Source organism: Magallana gigas, chromosome 1 (genome assembly GCF_963853765.1).
Source record: "Magallana gigas chromosome 1, xbMagGiga1.1, whole genome shotgun sequence".
NCBI classification, from domain to species: Eukaryota; Metazoa; Mollusca; class Bivalvia; order Ostreida; family Ostreidae; genus Magallana; species Magallana gigas.
The window spans coordinates 44,391,474-44,402,575 of record NC_088853.1 but is presented as its reverse complement, the minus strand read 5'-3'; the positions used below and the strand labels follow the sequence as shown (position 1 = coordinate 44,402,575).

At 33.1% G+C, this 11,102-nt stretch overlaps 1 long non-coding RNA gene across 1 annotated transcript; it reads left to right on the top strand.

The window, feature by feature from the left end:
• The first annotated feature begins 7,080 nt into the window (after window positions 1–7,080).
• On the top strand, window positions 7,081–10,830 carry LOC136270487 (uncharacterized). The gene is made up of 2 exons (XR_010708232.1): window positions 7,081–8,277; window positions 10,544–10,830. It is a non-coding gene; the product is annotated as an uncharacterized lncRNA (long non-coding RNA).
• The last annotated feature ends 272 nt before the right edge of the window (window positions 10,831–11,102 follow it).

Here is an 11,102-nt window from a genome sequence, read left to right as displayed (position 1 = left end):
GAAAATATTTTGAAATGCAGGGTAGAAGAAAAGATGCTCAAAATGATGTAATTTACAAAATGCAACCTTCAAAATTTGGTTCAGCGGCTCCAATAAGGAGGTAAGGGACTGGCCCCTAAAATTTTTTTTTCTCAGATATCTCAAGAACGGTAACGAATTTCTAAACACTTTTTGAACAAAGCTCTTATCCCTGAAACAAAATAGTATCTGGCCCTTAGAATGTAGACCTCGTTTTTCTATTCTAAATCATGTTTAGCTGTTAAATAGCAAAATCAAGATCGAACATGTATCTCAAATTCTAAAATCAGACGGAAGACCTCCTCGTTGCTCGCAACGAGATCGTGTCTAGTTATTATACTTTTTCTTTTTTTTCTGACTCCTTTTTTGCTTCATAACTCAAAAAGTTTCCAAGCGATTTCAATGACACTTCCAGAGATTTTAGCAAGTAATCGTCCCTCAAAGATGTTAAAGTTTTGAAGGCAACGTCACTTCCGTTTTGACGTTACGTCATTTTTAAAAATTTTAAAAAGTCATTTTGTCCGGGACTTTTCTCAAAAACGCTTTAAGATAGAGGCTTGAAATGTTCAATGGTTATGATTTGGTCGATTTACCTCAGTAATGAAGCTATATAATAAAAATCCGTCACTTCCGGTCGAAACTGGAAGCGAATCAAATTTTTCGAAAAATTGAATTTTTTGATCAAACAAAACACGTATACGTATTTTGTAGAGCTCTTTAAGCTGAATCTAATGCTGAAAACCGTTTAAAATTTGGAGCATGCATTACAGAGTTATCGGGGTTTAAAAACTGATTTTTCCGGAAATGTTGATGCCGCGTTCTTGGTTTCAAAAATAGTGCAAAATTCACACTGAAAGTAACTTCTACTGTAACAATTCGTACTGATCATAAAACTTTATTAAAAACATAAAATTATATGCATATTGTATAGTTTGCAAAGCTAAATACAAAACTGAAATTCGATTTAAAATCGGATACTGCATTGCAGAGATATCGGGGTTTAAATATTGATTTTTCCGGAAATGTTGATTCCTCGTTATTGGTTTCAAAAATAGTGCAAAATTCACACATAAAGTAACTCCTGCTGAAAAGATTTCGTACAGGTCATAAAACCGAATTCCTTTTTTATATAGTTAATCAGAGTGTTTATTGAAACAATTTCGTTAATTCGGTCGATAATTAGGTTGTTAGTTTTTATTAGTCTTATTAGTTTTAATCGAAATAATTATCGTACGATTCACTATGTCAACTCGCCATGTTTTGACTGCGAACAACAGCTGATAGCGGTGTGTCAGAAGAATGGCCTGCAAGACGGCGATAGTGGAAATTTCAGCTCAACTAACGTATGACAGATTATAAAGGTATGTTTCAATACAGAATATGTCGTATTGACTTTTTCTTTTCAAAGTGTTTGTGCACTTTTCAATCTAATCCGACATTCCTCTGACTCTAAACTCCGCTTTTGACGTGCGTAACAATATAAAAGCGGGCATTTGAGTCAGAGAAATCTCGGGATATTATCTGTTCAATGTATTTTCATGTGTATGTTTTGCACACTACTCTTTTGAATTTCTATTTATTATTATGTATATGTATGTCTTAATTTGTATTGAACAACACACCACACACTGTAAAACAGTGCAATTAAAAGGGGTGGGGGTCCAAAGGCACACAAGAGTAGAATGTTGTAATTAGAGTGCATGTTTGCATGATGATAACTTTACCCTAAATATTTGAATATAGCAGATCTTTACCATATCACCTCCACTTAATTAATGAATTAAAGAACTCAGACAGGCTTGTGCTTAATTAAATAAATATATTTGACATGGTAAATATTCACTCTAATTAAAATTAGAACTTTTGTCTGGCTCCCGTTATATATGATTATCGCCTGTGAAAGAGCATGTAAAACAGAGTGCAAGATGAAAAGAACTTTAAGTTCAGATTTTAGGTTAATGTCCCTGATATCTTAAAAACATTCTTCTCAAGATTTGATTATTTCACAGAACCATTGTAAACTTTACATGCAGAACACATCTACATTGTAAACAATTTTTACAGTAAGACAAATGTATGTAATAATTTTAACTACATGTGCCTCATTCAGATCTCTCTCTCTCCCTCTCTCCTCTCTCTCTCTCTCTCTCTCTCTCTCTCTCTCTCTCTCTCTCTCTCTCTCTCTCTCTCTCTCTCATGCTTTTAATCTTGGCAAAGCATCACAGAGCAACATCATTTTGTGCATATCTCTATCTAGGAAAAGAAATCAACAATGCTTTAAATTTCAAAATGAGCATGTATTATCGTGCAATCCCTCATTTTTTCATTGTGCAACTAAAATCCAAAGCTTTGTAAAATTGTTTATGGAATTTTATACATACTAAACATAATATTGTTTTTAAAACCTGTCATTAATAAGAAAAGAGAAAAAAATCCTCGCTAAAATTTGCAAAAAGACCCCCAGTAAAATGCATTTAATAAAAAATGGTATAGCAGAAAATTATACTTTGAGGCTGTTCGGACGAAATACTGTAAGTCGTTTAAATTCCACCGTGTTAAAATTTCATTATTTTTACTAAAGTATCGATTGCGATGGTTTTAATTTCACGCTGCTTAAAAATTCAATTGATCAGAATAGAAGCATTTAAATTTCATAATATTTGGTTAAAGTGTTCAAACTAATGCTTCTTAGGGGGAGGGTATACATGTAAGGGTATTTCCAAGTGATGTGATGCTTTTGTCATGATAATATCATGTATATGTATGTAGTTTTGAATAAGGTTTCTTATTTAGGGAGGTTGAACAACAGTTGACCTCTATAAGATTAGGTAAAGATGCTTTATTTATGGAGAGCCCTATAAATCTGTGTTAAATAGAAGAAAGTGGAAATGCTGGGTTCACTTAACTGGCCATATTTTTCTTAATCCTTAATGGAATTGGCAAAATGAGGTATACTTTTTCTCAGAATAGCATAAGCTTTGTAAGTTTAAGACAAGATGACTTTTCAGAGAATGTTAGTGTAAGTTTCAAGACTACATGGTATTTTCAGATTTCTCATTTAACTGTAATTTTGAGTGGATTTTGTACCAAAATTGGGAAAATGGATGATTTTGTTGGTTATATATGTCATTACATGATTTATTAGCTATATACAAGGGAAGTAAATCCCTTTTAAATGTGTAGAATGACCACCACTAGAGTAAATTGGCTTAGAAAGTAGGTATTTTCTATCCTGATGACAATTAATATGCTTAAGTTAATAACCGAGATAAGAATTAATACTGTCAAAGAGTTTTGATCAATTGAATTATTTAAATTATAAATTTGCAGCAATTTTGCTGTCTGATTTCATGAAATAACATAAAGCATCCTGACTTATATAACTCCTTTTTTTTTTTAAACAGCATATTTTTCTTTCAAATAAAATTCACATGTAGACAAATGCAGTTATCAAAGTATACAATATGTAAAAAAAACTCAAGTTTTTGCTCCTTCCTATCCAAAAGTGATATTTTAGATATATTTACAGAATTCAAAAAGCCACCCCCTCTTTCCAATTGTCTCCATTACATGTTGGATATGTAAATGTACATTTGACCTTGAAATAACATCTGTTATTATAATTACTCTCGAAACGATCAAGAAACAACATATTTTTACCCTTTTATTGTATATATACATAAAAAATGTAGGAAAACATGTAAAATTTGAACATTTATCATGGAATTCTCATATGTCCCCAGGTACCCGGTTGTGTTTGAATTTCATTTTAATTAAGAGCAGACATCACACTTGTAGGTCTTACTATTTTAGCAAAGTTAAAAGGAGACTAGAAACCAGAATAAATAAGAAATTCACTAAATATGATTATAAGCTTACTGTTTCATGAAAACAAGAAATCACATGTATTGCGGCATGTCTTTTTGTGAAAAAAATGTTACATTTCATCCATTTATGAAGAAAAGATCAATTTTCAATATCAGTGATGGTTGACTCAAGGGAATTGCCACAAGTTTCATAATATGAGGTTAAAGTGTTCAAACTAATGTTTCTTTGGAAAATGAACAAATAGGGGGAGGGTATACATGTAAGGGTATTTCTAAGTGATGTGATGCTTTTGTCATGATAATATCATGTATATGTATGTAGATTTGAATAAGGTTTCTTATTTAGGGAGGTTGAACAACAGTTGACCTCTATAAGATTAGGTAAAGATGCTTTATTTATGGAGAGCCCTATGAATCTGTGTTAAATAGAGGAAAGTGGAAATGCTGGGTTCACTTAACTGGCCATATTTTTCTTAATCCTTAATGGAATTGGCAAAATGAGGTATACTTTTTCTCAGAATAGCATACGCTTTGTAAGTTTAAGACAAGATGACTTTTCAGAGAATGTTAGTGTAAGTTAAAGGTAGCAAGGGACAGTTTCGGATAAAGTACCCATCAACATTTTTGTAAAATTGAGAGTTGCTGTACTTGAAGGCTTATGAGTGTTGCTAAAATTCATGAAATGATTTTTAATGATTATCATTTAGTTAGAGGGATGTCTCTTGTTGAAATTGATATTCAATATGTAGGCCCCATATGTTAGGTACATGAGATTCAGAAGTAAAATGCAAAACCTGCGGCTATGACTGTTGTGTTGACTTTAGACAGTGAAAATGCAAGTTACAGACGGGAGGGTAAATAACACGAAAAGTAGGTAGATGGGGCATTATAAACTATACACCGGTAAGTTTCTGACATGTGATGGTGCAACATGCACATGGTACAGAAGGTCAACCCTTTGCAGGGAATTGGCTGGGGGAGGTCTAAAAAGCTGAAAAATCATGAAAAATTAACAAAATATGGAAGGGTCAAAATCTCATAAAAACCAGTATGTAGAAAAATTTTACAGGTTTTGACTAGTAATTTTCTTCAGAAATTGGTGATTGGCCTTATAAAGAGTGAATTAAAGGTATTTGTGCTGAATGGGAACTGAGGAAATTCTAGTTACAGGGTTCCAAAGACACACGTCCCCAGGCTACATTGAAATGTATCGAAAAAACTGTCCTGTGCCATCTAATGTCACGTATCAGGATATGTCATACTAATTACACTGCATGGTCAGTGTATTTTTTTTCAGAAATACTATGCATATGTTAATGTAAACACAGCTATTATTAGTACCGGTACATGTATTAACACAGCTTATTGATTTTTTAAATTTCAGCTATTGGTGGCCACATGGTTTTTACCTGTTCATTCTTTTCAGCTCTTGAGGTTAAACTGTCACCTCTACCCACATGCATATTCATAATGTATTCTACAGACTATTTACCAGTAATTCAAATTAAATCGGATAATTCATGAACAGTTACTGTAATGGAACTTTAAGAAAGCATCATGTCTTGTTGTGGTTTGTGTTTGATAAGAAATTATAACAAACAAAATTATGGCTGTTTAAAATAATTTAGAATTGTTAGCTGTGAAAATTTGTTTTTCAATAAAAGTATGCAATTATGTTTCCTTTATTTTGTTTTTAGCTCACCAGAGCCAAAGGCTCAAGTGAGCTTTTCTGTTCACAATTTGTCGTTGTCGTTGTTGTAAACTTTTCATATTTTCATCTTCTTCTCAAGAACCACTGGGCAGATTTCAACCAAATTTGGCACTAAGCACCACTAGGTGAAGGGGATTCAAGTTTGTTCAAATGAAGGGCCACGCTCTCTTTAAAGGGGAGATAATTGAGAATTATTGAAAATTTGTTGGTATTTTTCAAAAATCTTCTTCTCAAAAACTATTCGGCCTGAAAAGCTTAAACTTGTGTGGAGGCATCCTCAGGTAGTGTAGATTCAAATTTGTTCAAATCATGGTCCCCGGGGGTAGGGAGGGGCCACAAGAGGGGGATCAAGTTTTACATAGGAATATATAGAGAAAATCTTCTTCTCAAAAACTATTAGGCCAGAAAAGCTCAAATTAAAGTGGAAACATCCTCAGGTAGTGTAGATTCAAGTTTGTTCAAATCATAATCCTAGGTGGTATGGTGGGGTCACAATGGGGGAATGGATTTTTACATAGGAATATATAGAGAAAATCTTTAAAAATCTTTTTCTCAGAAACTAATCAGCCAGGAAAGCTGAAATTTTTGTGGAAGCATCCTCAGGGAGTGTAGATACAAAGGTGTGAAAATCATGACCCCGGGGTCAGGTTTGGGCCACAATGGGTGGGGGGGGGGTCAAAGTTTATCATAGGAATATATAGAGTAAATATCTAAAAATCTTCTTCTCAGAAACTAATCAGCCAGATGATTCTTTATAATTGTTAAGACTTTGGCCCCAGGACAGTTCTTTGGCCTCACAAGAAGGTTCAGAGTTTGATGTAGGTTTATATCCCATATATATAAACTATTGTTGAGGATCTTTTTGAGAACTGCAATACTCAACATGCGATATGACTATAAAATCAATATAAAATCATCCTTTTAGAAAAGGAACTTATGATTATAAACATAAGAATATTTAGGGGGGAAAATGGATTTTATTTATACAGGATCTACATGTATTATTGTACATTGTCCAGATAGTTTGCATTGTGACTCCATTAAGCTGATTTTATCATACCTATTGTTCCTCAGGTGAGCGATGTGGCCCAATTGCCTCGTTTTAGTTTTTCATTTTTTTTTTCAATATGAAAAATTAAACATGTAACCTACGGTATTTTCATGATGAGTACAAAACTAAAATCCGTTTTTAAATCGGATGATGCATAACAGATATCGGGGTTTAAAAATTGATTTTTCGGAAATTTTGATTCTGCGTTTTTGGTTTCAAAAATAGCGTAAAGTTCAAATTCGTACCAAAAATAATTCGATTTTTGTTAAGTACTTTGACACCTTCAGAATTATTGTTTTGTTAAGTCGTTCTTAGAATCGTTAAGGTTTTTGTTAATTCGTACATAGTATCATTCGTATTTATTTTTATCTTTTAGTTTAAGTTGCTCTTGTTATTGATTTAAACACTCTGCTTCTTGCAGGAACATCAAGCTTTACTCTTGACATTAACGGAAGACCCACTCGTTGCTTTGCAACGAGCTTTGCTCTAGTTATTATTATTTTTTTTTCCCGCAAATTTTGTGCACGAGATTTCTCGAACATTTTTTGTCTGATTGCTATGAAACTTTCAGGGTATGTAGATGATATTAATATCTCTAGACGTTTTTTTCAAATTTTTAAAATTAACTTCCGGTTATGAGTTATTGCCCTTTAATTGAAAATTAGGGGGTCTTTTGTCCAGAGTTGATCTCGGGAACTACAAAAGATAGTTGCATGAAATTTAGCAGAATTGTTGGTAACATTTTATAGTTTTGCTGGCTTGAAAATTTTGGCAAAATGTGTTTTAGTTTTTAAGCTATTTGCCGGTAAAGTTTAAGGTTTTGGGGGGTCTGAAATTTTGTTGCTTTTTGTATAATAACCTTTAAACTAAAAATATTTTGTTAATACATATAGAACAAAAGTTGTTAAGAATAACGAGAGCTTTCATTTAAAATTAAGTAAAAAGGGCTGGCCCCTATAATTAGGGGTCAGCAGCTCATACACGTATTTTTCTGATAGAAAAAATCGTTATCATTTTATGAAAAAAAATGAATTCAGTTATTGTTAATATATTAATTAATGTCATTTGGTATCAAATTTAAAAAGTTCTGTGCCCTATTTTTTTCAAATTTCATAAAACAAATATGTGAGAATCGTACATGAACGAGTTAATATGTCTACATAGACACACAAGCGAACAAAATGCCGTTTTAAGGCCCAGGCATTTACTGCATTACATTGTGTTGCGTCTTAGATAAATTGTTGTGATTCAATTTCATTTTTTTCATCTATATCATTTATGAATTCAATGAACACACATTATTTAAACGTTCTATGTGCAACTATTTGTCGGGGCGCCCCTGTTTGTAACCCCCGCGCGCGCGCCGAATGTAAACAGTAACGAACGGCATTGTAGAAAAGAGAGAGCCGTAATGCAGAAGAGAAGTTGTGTATTCTTTCGGTGTACACATGCATTTTCAATTTACTGTGAAACATATGAACATGCACAGGGAGCAATACTACATATTTGTTTAAGGAGGATGTTTTTCTCGTGTGAATCGTTTACGAGGAAATTCTGACAGCCACACTTCTGTCGACGATCAGCCGTCGACATGGTTGATAAGCTACGAGTAATAAAGGAGAAAAGATGGACATTAAAGTGTGTGATTTATGTGGATGTTACTGAAAAAGGTGAGGCTTTTACTCCTTTTAAAGTTTCTTGTTAACTGGTTAAAATTTAGTCTATAGTATAGATGTACATGTAAGTACGTGCACACTGATAGATGTTTTTGTTATGGTGTGGGTGTTTGTTTACTAACGTGTAATTTTTACATGTTTACTGGATGTTTAGACTCGCTCGAGGTTCATGGGGGACTGGAAAGGGTAACTGAATTTATCTATCTAAAAAAATAACAGATTGACGTGTATTTTCAACTCAAAATTCAAAGCAGGGTGTAATTAGAAACATATCATATATTCTTGTGCAGAAGACTCCAAATGTAGTCATGAATACCCTGTAGACATAACTTCAAGTAAATAAAATTGTATACTTCAGACTTCAGAGTTAAAACATGACTTTAATATCTTTATGATGCCGATCATTGTATCATTAGAGAGGTTTAGCAGACCAACGGGTACCCGGTACATGTACTTGTACATGTAGGTTACAAGTTAGAACTATGCGTACCATTCTACCAGTTCACATATTTTTTCTTGTTTAGCAGTTATGATGTGTACTTAAATTGTCCTTGTTAATGTTTTAAATGTAATTTTTTATTCTCTTTTTTTAATCTAACTACTGGCAGTACTGTCGTGCGAGCAGTCGCCGAGGACCATTTCTCGCTGGTGCACTGTTACATCATATTTTCGTATATAATTTTATGTGTTGATGAAATGACGTAACAATGCACAGGTGAGAAATGGTACTCGGCGAGAACTGATCGCACGCCAATATTGATTAATTACAGACAAAAACTGAAGGTTGCGAGTGTTATTTTTTATTGAACAACATTGTTTAAAATAATTCTTTATATATGTGACGATCAGACCGGTTTGAATAACAGTGCCAGATAGCTCAGTTGGTAGAGCACCTGACTAGAGATTCAGGGGGGCCAGGTTCAAATCCCGGTTTGGTCCTTCATTATTTCTCCCATCCTGTTACAATATTGGTGTTGTGACCAACCCCTGGAACTAACAGGTTAACTCCTGCCAGGGGTGATCTTCGAGGGTGAAGATCATAAAAGGGGGGAGGAATGTGACGGTCAGACTGGTTTGAATACCGGTGCCAGATACATGTAGCTCAGTTGGTAGAGTACTAGACTAGAGATTCAGAGGGCCAGGTTCGAATCCCAGTTTGTTCCGTCGTTATTTCTCCCATCTTTTACATATACATGTATATCAGATATATGACAGATGATTAAGGGTCATCACATGTTTTGCAAGATGCAAAAAGTGTTAAAAACCTTTACTTTACAACACAATACATTTAAGTGAATATTTATGTTTCTTGTTATTATTTGGTGTGGTTTTCATGACAGTGTCGCATAAACAATTTACCCGCTCCTAAAACACAAACTTTCTTTTTGTGGATTCAGCTTACCGCTGATTGGCTGCTGTTGCAGCAGACAAATAAGATATGCACGCACAAAACACAATGAACTTATCAGAGAATGAGTTGAGTTTATTTCAACTGTTGGAATTTGGGTATTTTTTTTAAAATGTATACTTGTGACAAAACATATATGTGGTACATACAGCTGTAGCTTTATGAAGAAAATTTTGGCTAGACCATATATACCTATCATGCAAGTAAATGATATTTACAAAAAAACTTGCAATTTATGGCGCACGAAATATACGCTAGTTTTATAAAGATTGACATACATGTAATGTACCACATTCTGTGAAAAATAATCTATTAAAAATTCTTCATTAAGTTTACTCATACATGTTTTATGCTTATTACACATAGTATTGTTTTTAAAACATGTAATTTATAAGAAAATAAACAAAAACCCTCGCTAAATTTATTTGCAAAAAAAAACACAAAAAAACAGTAGTCTAAGAATTGATAAAAAATGGTATACCAGAAGCTAATACCTGTACATGTACTTTGACGCTGTTCGGTGGGTAATATTCCTTTGTAATTTACGAATTGAAATATTGACTGTTGCACTACAAGTACGGTAATAAACTCTCTCTCTCTCAAACTCTCTCTCTCTCTCAATTTGATAAGTGTTTATACCTGTGAAAATTTTTAATATTATATTATGACTTGATATGCAAATTTTTTGTCTTGTACTGCCTAAATGTTATGTCATGTATTGGGATATGTCATACTTATTACACTGCATGGTCAGTGTATTTTTTCCAGAAATACTATGCATATGTTAATGTAAACACAGCTATTACTAGTACATGTATGTAAACACAGCTAATTATTTTTTTTTTATTTCAGCTCAAAACAGACTCTTGTTACCACATGGCTTTTACCGGTACCTGTTGATTCTTGTGGGTCAGCTCCTGAGATTAACCTGTCACCTCTATCCACATGCATATTCCTTGTGTTCTACAGACTATTTACCGGTAATTCAAATTAAATCCGATAATGCATGAACAATTATGGAACTTGAAGAAAGCATCATGCCATGTTGTGGTTTGTGTTTGATAAGAAATTATGAAAACAAAATTAAGGCCGTTTAAAGAAATTCATAATTGCTGTGAAAATTTGTTTTTCAATAAAAGTATGCAATTATGTTTCCTTTATTTTTTATTTCATAAAGATATTTAGATGTGTTTACATAATTGAAACCCCCCCCCCCTCTATTTAATTGTCTGCATTAAGATTACATGTAGGATATGTAAATGTACATTTGACTTTGAAATAACATCTGCTTTGATAATTACTTTTGACATGACAAGAAACAACCTATTTCTACCTTTCTAAGGTATGTATGCATAAAAAAAGTAGAAAAACATGTCAAATTTGAACATTTTTCATTGAAATCAACTCTGTC